Source organism: Urocampus carinirostris, chromosome 9 (genome assembly GCF_059441175.1).
Source record: "Urocampus carinirostris isolate Australia breed hairy pipefish chromosome 9, RoL_Ucar_1.0, whole genome shotgun sequence".
Classification (NCBI taxonomy): domain Eukaryota; kingdom Metazoa; phylum Chordata; class Actinopteri; order Syngnathiformes; family Syngnathidae; genus Urocampus; species Urocampus carinirostris.
In genome coordinates, this window is record NC_142357.1 from 29,531,715 (window position 1) to 29,539,928 (window position 8,214).

Here is an 8,214-nt window from a genome sequence, read left to right on the forward strand (position 1 = left end):
TGAAAACTCCTTTTGGCATTCTGAAACGGTTCACATAATCCATCTCGGTGTTATTAAGCGAGGGCAGCTGTGTTAAAACTAGTCCCCGACATCGGCTGACAAGCTATCTAACAACAAAAGCAATTTTGAGAGCGCAACTCGAGACGGGGGGCTGTGCGATTACAGCTGTGTGACCGAACTGTACGGCTGGAACGATTAGTCAACGTTGTCGACAAAAATCGATAATGAAAATAGTCAACAATTAATTTAATTGTTGCCGGACACGTTTCCAACCAGAGAGTGGTATCTTACATTATTCTAATCTCTGCTGAAAGTTGTATATGTGTGCGTTCTGTCCAGAGCAGTATCGTAAACATACAGAAATGGCAGCGTCAGCATTTACTATGCGTACTATAATTTCTAAAGGTCTGGAGCATTTAAAGACAGAGAATAAAAAGACTACTTGCAAAGTTTGCAAAACAGACCTTGCACATCATGGCGGTAGTTGGGTGACGCACGAACGTTTAAAGAGCATGTCGCACAGTTGAACGAAATAGATTCTGACTCGCCTCGTTAAGATTCAAGTAACGTTCAAGCCAATACAGTTTTGATTGCACATTTTACACGCATATATTTCGCTATAAAAGAGAAATTGAGCATGATGCCTGATAAACGAGTCAGAGAGTCGCTCATGCGCAATGACATCTCTGTCTCGAGCAGTAACATACAAAAATGACGGCGTCAACCTTCAGGTACAAGTACCAAAACTTCTAAAGTTTGGTAGCATTTCAGCATGGAAACGGCGAATAAAAAAAGATAACATAAGTACCTGCAAAGTTGGCAAAGCAGACCTTGCATAGCATGGCAGTACCTCGGTCATTCGCTAACACTTCAAAAGAAAGCACGTCGGACAGTTGGGCAAAACAGAATCTGATTCGCTTTGGTAAGATTCAAGTAACGTTAAGCCAAAACGGTTTTGACAACATGCGAAGAACAAAAGTCAGTCGTTAAAACGCTAAAAACAACAGACGTCAGTCGTTAAAACCTTTTGATTTCAAACTGTTGAGATTAATGAGGTACTTTTGTTACAGACTTTGCGGTTTCCCATTGAAAGTACTTCAAAAAATGACCATTACTTTATTTTAATGCCTGTTCTACTGCTGCTAAAGAGCCTGTTTTTTGTTTACAGAGTTTAAACATGTTTACGAAATTTCAATATATTATTTATTTGCCCATAATAAAAAAATGGACAGAAGATTATTTATTTGACTAATAAAATAGTCGTTACTTGCAGCCCTACCGACCTGACCTTTAAACTCTGTCTACCGCGCCTCACTACACCTCGGGCAGTATTACCGGACCTACCTCGTCTCGGAAGGGCCGGCCTGTGGCCCAAACCTGGGAGAAAGCTAGAAAATGTCAAAAGCTCGAGCTAGCAGAGTCGCTCTCTTGCTGGCAAAGCCGACCCCCTAAACTTTGTAGCCGCTGCGCACTCCTCAGAGGCTATATAAGGAATGTAAAACTACACCAAACTATTTCAGCCCAACACCCTCGAGGCACAGGGAGGTAGGAGGGGTGATGCACGGAATGACGTCAACTGACAGTACTGTATTCTAACAAATGACCGTTAAGTTGAACTAAGAGGTTGGGTTTGTTTTTTTTTTTCGTTTTTAGAGGGGGGTCTGCAAGCTTGTGGAGCAGCCAAAGGCCCGTGAGTGAAAACACAGCATTCCTTCTGAGCGACATAGAGCACAATGCAACTGAACCGGCAATTATGACATGACATCGAGCCTTTAAAACAACAGATGGACTCACTTGGAGAGGAACCATAATCTCAATCCTAAAGGGGATGATGAATATTTAAAAGTACTTTTTTTGCCCACAATTGCAGTTTAACAACCGCTAAAATTAAATACACTGTGCTTTTTATTGACTAATTCTAATACTGCATTTCCTCAAATAGTTGTCTGGGTTCTATTAAAGCTCATGGACCAATCAAATAAATAAACGCACCTCCTGTTGAAACACAGAAAAAAGGTGTTTTTCTAGGCGGTAATTATGTTGAATTCATCCTATAAAACACGTGCAGACTGATACCAAAAACAGACATGATATTAAAGAGACTACTAGGGCTGCAACAAGGAATCGATAAGGCCGATTGATTATTAAAAGCATTGGCAATGAATTTCATCATTTGTTGAGTTGTGCAATTTATGGAGCACTCGGCATGTTAATTCGCTGCAAATAAGAGTGCATTGAACATCCTATTGATCCGCCAAACTTGCAGTAGGACTTTGTCCGACAGCGGGCGCTCCAAGACCATATTTTGATGAACGAGGTAATCTTGATCTAAATCAATTTATATAGCACTTTGCAGACACTGGAATGCAACTGAAAGTGCAGTATAAAGGCATTCAATGTACAATAAGATAACATCTAGCATAGTACTCGCGTTCTTCAGTGATGCTGCCTCCTTTTTTACACTTTATAAAAAAAGTATATACTTGCAGGTGTATTACATAAAATCATATGTATTTGTGTTTATTATTTGGCTATTCGACAAACACTTGAATTTTTTACTGTTCTATATTAGAGAATATTCTGTTGTTTTGTGCATTATTTTCTATCCGTCCAAAAGACAAATATTTAGAGGAAATTAAAAATGTGTTGTTTTTGAAAATAATAATAACCGGAAAAAATAGTCTACAGATTCATTGATTAATAAATAATTGATAGTTGCAGCTCTAAAGCCGACCTTTACAGCGTCATAGTGATTTTGCCTTTTCCAACATTTAAAAGAAAAAAATATGTTAAGACATAAACTATTTACAGCACAGATTTTATACAAAGCATTATTTCTGATTTTTTTTAAACACACTGCTTTTTCCTTTTCAAGTGTTTTTTGAAATAAATAAAAATATGAGACAAAAATATATTGTCATTTTTCGTCAACTCAACTCGTTTTCCTTTTTCGAAACTATATCTTAAATAATAAACAATTCACAGATTCATCTTGATATTTTTCGTATTTAATTTTCTCTTTTATTACATGTTTAGTCTGGAGTGCCACAGCTAATTTCATTGAAAACAATGTTCACTATGTTATTTTTTATAAATCCCAATGAAGACAATTCTAATTTGAAATATAACCTTTGAGTTTAGAACCGTGTCGCGGAAGTTTTGCAAACATATAATACGATTTTCTAACCAACCCTCGATTTTTGACAGCCAACTGACAGTCACTGCCAACGTCTTAAGGCTCTGGGTACCAACCTAATCTCTTATTACATAATGTTATAATATAATTTTGCAAGCGACTCACTTATAATACTGGCCACAACTTGGCATAAGCGGTCTTTGCATCAGATCAACATTTTCAGTTGAATTATGTATTTCTTCTTTATGCAGTGTCTGAAATAACATCTGCCCGGTCTGCATCTTTTACGTTGGGAGTATAACTTACAAAACGTCTCCACCCGGTTGCCCGACGACTTTTTCGAGAGAAAAAAAATGAAAGATTTTTTTTTTCAAATCAAACGTTTTCTTTATTCCGATTTTGAAATATTCGTTCGGTTTGGAAATTTCGGAATTTTGGTTTGTTTGGCAATTTGCATACTCTGCAGCCAATCAGAAGCCTGCAACGAATAACTTCGTGCTTCAGGACTCTCCCGAGCGGTATGAGGTCGTGTATTTGCTTATCATTTTCCAAAGTAGACGCACAGAGAACACAAGAAAAATGGAGAAAAAGTTAGTAATCAAGCCAAAACCTCAGCCCCAGAAAAACGATTAAAAGGAAGCTAACAAAATTGATGACGCTAAAAAACGTAAACATAATAGGGCGCCCGCTTTGAGACTGGGAGGTCGCTGGTTCGCGCCTCGGCCGAGTCATACCTAAGACTTATAACATTGGTAAAATGGCGGCGCCCTCTGTTGGCTGCGGCTGCATCGGCTCGCTACAACGGGTCAGGTGTATCGACATTTCGTTCTGTGTACATTGTTACAAAGAATGACAATACAAAGGAAATTATTATTATTATTATACATTAAAAGCGTAATGGAAAGAGGAGTGGCAGCACGGCAGCGCAGTGGTTAGCGCTTGTGCGGCACAGTTCATGTCATGGGAACCTGTCGTGGGTTCAAATCCAGCTCCAGACTTCCTGTGCGGAGTTTGTATGTTCTCCCCGTGCTTGCGTGGGTTTCCTCCGGGCACTCCGGTTTCTTCCCACGTTCCAAAAACATGCATTTCAGGTGAATTGGCCGGTCCAAAATTGTCCCTAGGTGTGAATGAGCGAATGAGTTGTCTGTCCCTGTGTGCCCTGCGATTGGCTGGCAACCAGTTCAGGGTGTCCCCTGCCCACTGCCCGGAGTTGGCTGGGATGGGCTCCAGCCCCCCCGCGACCCTAATGAGGATAAGCAGTACGGCTAATGAGATGAGATGAGATGGGAAAGAGGAGTTCACGTGGCTTGTAGCAGACGACGGAACAAGAGGGTCTTCAATGGCCATTTTGTACCCTATGCGAACGGACTTCAGCCTAATGCTTTGTTTTGCAAGTTTGTATTAAATGTCAGTTTTCATCCCTTTTGTAATGAATCCAATTTAAAATCTAAAGGGATCCTGTATGGTTGACATTCCATACTCACCAACACTTCGGTTGCATGTGTTGGACTAGCGCTTTTTTCGCCTTAAAAATGCAGACCGATTATAAAGCCCCAATGTGTAATATTTGACCACTAGATGGCACTGTGTTGTCTGATACGCGGCGCAGCGTGGCGGCATCCTGCCGGACAAACAAAGCGGGGACCTAAGTGGGGATTTCACGATGTAAAAGAAATACACATTTCTTTCCCTGTGATTTTTTTTAATAAAAATTAACGGGTATGATAGTTCATGTATTTTTGCCTAATATTGTTTTTTTTACTGAATATTACACACTGTCCCATTTTTTTAGATCAAAACAACAAAAATCATGACTCAAGACTAGTATTTTAGTGTACGGCTGCTGTATTTTGAAGAGAGTCTTTGTACATGAATTTGTGTATTCTATTTCCATTTTGGTAGAAGTTTGCCACTGCTGGGTATACACAAGCACATGTCGTTTGTATTTTAATATGCATGAAACGGATTGTGTTACGCGCGTAGAACTAGAGTATGCAATCAAATCTACTTCTTTTAAATGTCAAAAGGTTGGTATGTATGAGAGTAGCATTAAGGGCCACCAAATACGCATACCTAAAATAACAACTTACGTTACTACTATGATGCCATTATGTCACTCGTATGTGATTACCAAGTTGTAAATATGAAATGGGGGTAAAAATAAGCTCAGTCAACCACTAAAACATGTGAGTGATTTACATACATACGTGTGTAAGTATATAAAATAAATTTATTCCAAAAACATGCATTTCAGGTGAATTGGCCGGTCCAGATTGTCCCTAGGTGTGAATGAGCGAATGAGTTGTCTGTCCCTGTGTGCCCTGCGATTGGCTGGCAACCAATTCAGGGTGTCCCCTGCCCACTGCCCGGAGATGGTTGGGATGGGCTCCAGCCCCCCCCGCGACCCTAATGAGGATAAGCGGTACGACTGATGAGATGAGATGAAATATACTTAAAGAAGTACTTACAAAGACACTGATCGTTTCAAGGATTTCACATGCTAGTTAGAATAAAATGTCCTAGAAGGTTACCATGACACATAACTGGTGAGGTGTTTTTAGAAGCAGAATGCAGGTTACTCGGGGGTTCTTATGGGGCACGCTGGAGCCCGCGGGCACCACGTTGATCACCCCCCGACTACCCCCTTTTACTACGAAGGCTTTTACACATTTTCGGCATTTTAAGGCTTTACTAACACTTTTTCAAATTTAAATTTTCCAAGGCGTCAATAAATGTTCTTTTTAACGAAGACGCGATAGGAAGAAACTTTTTCGTAAAATGAAAAGTTTAACACAAGTTTGTGCCAACTTCCCGAGCGTTCGAAGTTAGTCGCCGTCAATGAAACTCGTCGAGAAAAACAAGCAAAAGTACAACAAAAGTTAGTAAAATGCCAACTAAAAAGAAAAGGCATTGTAGGTTTGTTTTGGCTGCCTCACCTCGAATTCCTCTGCGTGTTACTTCAGCGGCAGTCGACCGGATGACGCCGGGAAAATCTGCCCAAGAGTCAAACTTCCTTTCGGCTGATGCGAGAGGAAGCCTCGGGGGTAGTTTCCTACCATTGGGTGTAGTGACGGTCGTTCGTGAACAGAACGGCTTTATTAGCCAACTCTGTGAGTTGTGTACGATCAGAACCTGCTCTCTTTGAAACTCTTCATCTATTTTTCTTTCTTTCTCTCATTTTTCTTTCTGTCTCTCATTTTTCTTTCTCTCTCTCTTTTTGTTTCTTTTCCCTCATTTTCTCTCGCTTTCTCATTTTGCCTCTCTCTTTTTCTTTATTTTGTTCTCTCCTCTTCTTTCTTTCTCCCTCTCCCACCCCTTCTCACTATCCTTCTCCCTCCTTCTTTCTTACTTTCTTTCTTCCTTAATTTTTTTCACTCTCTCCCTCTCTTTCTTTCTCTTTATTTCTCACTTTGTCGGTCTCTCTTTTTCTGTTTTCTGTAGCCGTTTCTCCTTCTCTCTCTCTCCTGCCCTTTCTCTCTTTCTCTTTCATTGTCTCCCTCTTCCTCTCCCCTTTTTCTTTCTCTGTCTTTTTCTCAACCTCTTTCTCTATATCTATTTCATTCCACCTCTCTTTCTCACACTTTCTTTCTCACTCTTTCACATTTTTGCTCTTTCTGTCCCTCTTCTCTTTCCTTTTCTCTCTCTCTTTCTTTCTCACACTCTTTATTCATTGCCCTTTCAGGTTTTTGCTCTCTCTCTCTTCCTTTTCCTCTTTCGCTTTCTCCCTCTACCCCTCCCTCCACCTTTCTCTTTCTCTCATTCCCTTTATCTCGCCCCCTCTGCCTCTCTTCAGCTCTATACCTTTATTTCTCTTTAGCTTTCTCGATAGCTTTCTATCTTTCCTTTTTTCCTATAGTTCTTTTCCTCTTTCTGTTTCAATATTTGTTTCCCTCTTTCTCTTTCCATCTTTTTTAGTATAAACAATTTGAAAGTTTCAATTAGAATATCTTCACAGCCTATTGAAATGAAATGAAATGAAATGATCTGCATTTATATAGCGCTTTTCAAGTCAATGACTTCCCAAAGCGCTTTACATTGTGCTTCACATTTCCCAATGGCGGCCATGATCTGTGCAGCCATGTCAGGCGCTAACCTGCTTATTGGGGGTTCAATGTCTTACCCAAGGACACTTCGACATGTAACACGGACAAGCCGGGATTCGAACTGGGATCCCTTAATCCTAAAACGATCGCTCTACCTCCTGAGCTACTTGAAAATAATGAAGGATATTATAACAGAGTAGCATTATACATTTTCAAAATGAATTAATTTGCACTAAATAAATAATGGGTGCGTTATTATTAGTTATAGATGATTAGATATAATAACAATAGTAAAACATAAAATCTGAAGAACAGTTCGGGAACCGTTAGAGTCAACTCTTTTCAGTGAGCTAAGCTGAAAGAGACGGTTCACTAAAGAGAGCCGAAATTTCCATTACTAATTGGCTAGGGAGGGTCATACGTCATAAGTCACTTGGCCCACTGTGCCGCTCTTCCAGTGGGACACAAGAAGGCCACGTTCGTCTAGTTGTTCTTACCTAAATTAATCACGTCATGGGGAAAATCTAATCTATACAAGGCATATTGTATACCAAATGAAAATATAATCTCCCAATATGTTATCTTAATAGCATACCTGTCAACCTCCACGGCTCCATGCCCTAACAAAATGTTGTATTTTCCCTTTTAAAATACAAATTAATCTTACACCATATTTTTTTTCAAACGTGTTTATTGATGTAGTTTAACATGTAATATTGAACATGTGTTTCGTTATATCATATATATTGTTAATTAGCATTTTGTTGTGAGATACTGAGTTGCTCGACATGAATGAGGTTTATTATAAAAAAAAGTTCAAAAATGAAGTAGCTTGGACGTTTACTGGGGAAGGAAAAATTACATGCAAATATAATTAAGTAGAATAATACATTTTCTTATTCAAATTATTAATCAATTTTCTGCATTAAATTATTGTTGGTAATATACTGATTAAAGGGATAACCACAAACCTGTCTTTTTCATTTTCTCCTTTTATACTAACTTCTTTATACAACAATAATGATTCGTAATATC

The 8,214-nt window shown here is 39.2% G+C and overlaps 1 protein-coding gene across 5 annotated transcripts in view; it reads right to left on the reverse strand.

The window, feature by feature from the left end:
• The window catches only part of pdlim7 (PDZ and LIM domain 7), a 50,074-nt gene extending 43,865 nt beyond the window's left edge, over window positions 1-6,209 (reverse strand). For 4 of the 5 annotated variants that reach the window (XM_088343447.1, XM_088343446.1, XM_088343443.1 and 1 more), the window contains exon 1: window positions 6,073-6,209. The gene's annotated coding sequence lies outside the window, so the exon portion shown is untranslated. Of the gene's footprint in view, window positions 1-1,344; window positions 1,501-6,072 lie in introns of those variants that run through there. The other variant, XM_088343444.1, reaches the window with a different exon arrangement.
• Between the last annotated feature and the right edge of the window lie 2,005 nt (window positions 6,210-8,214).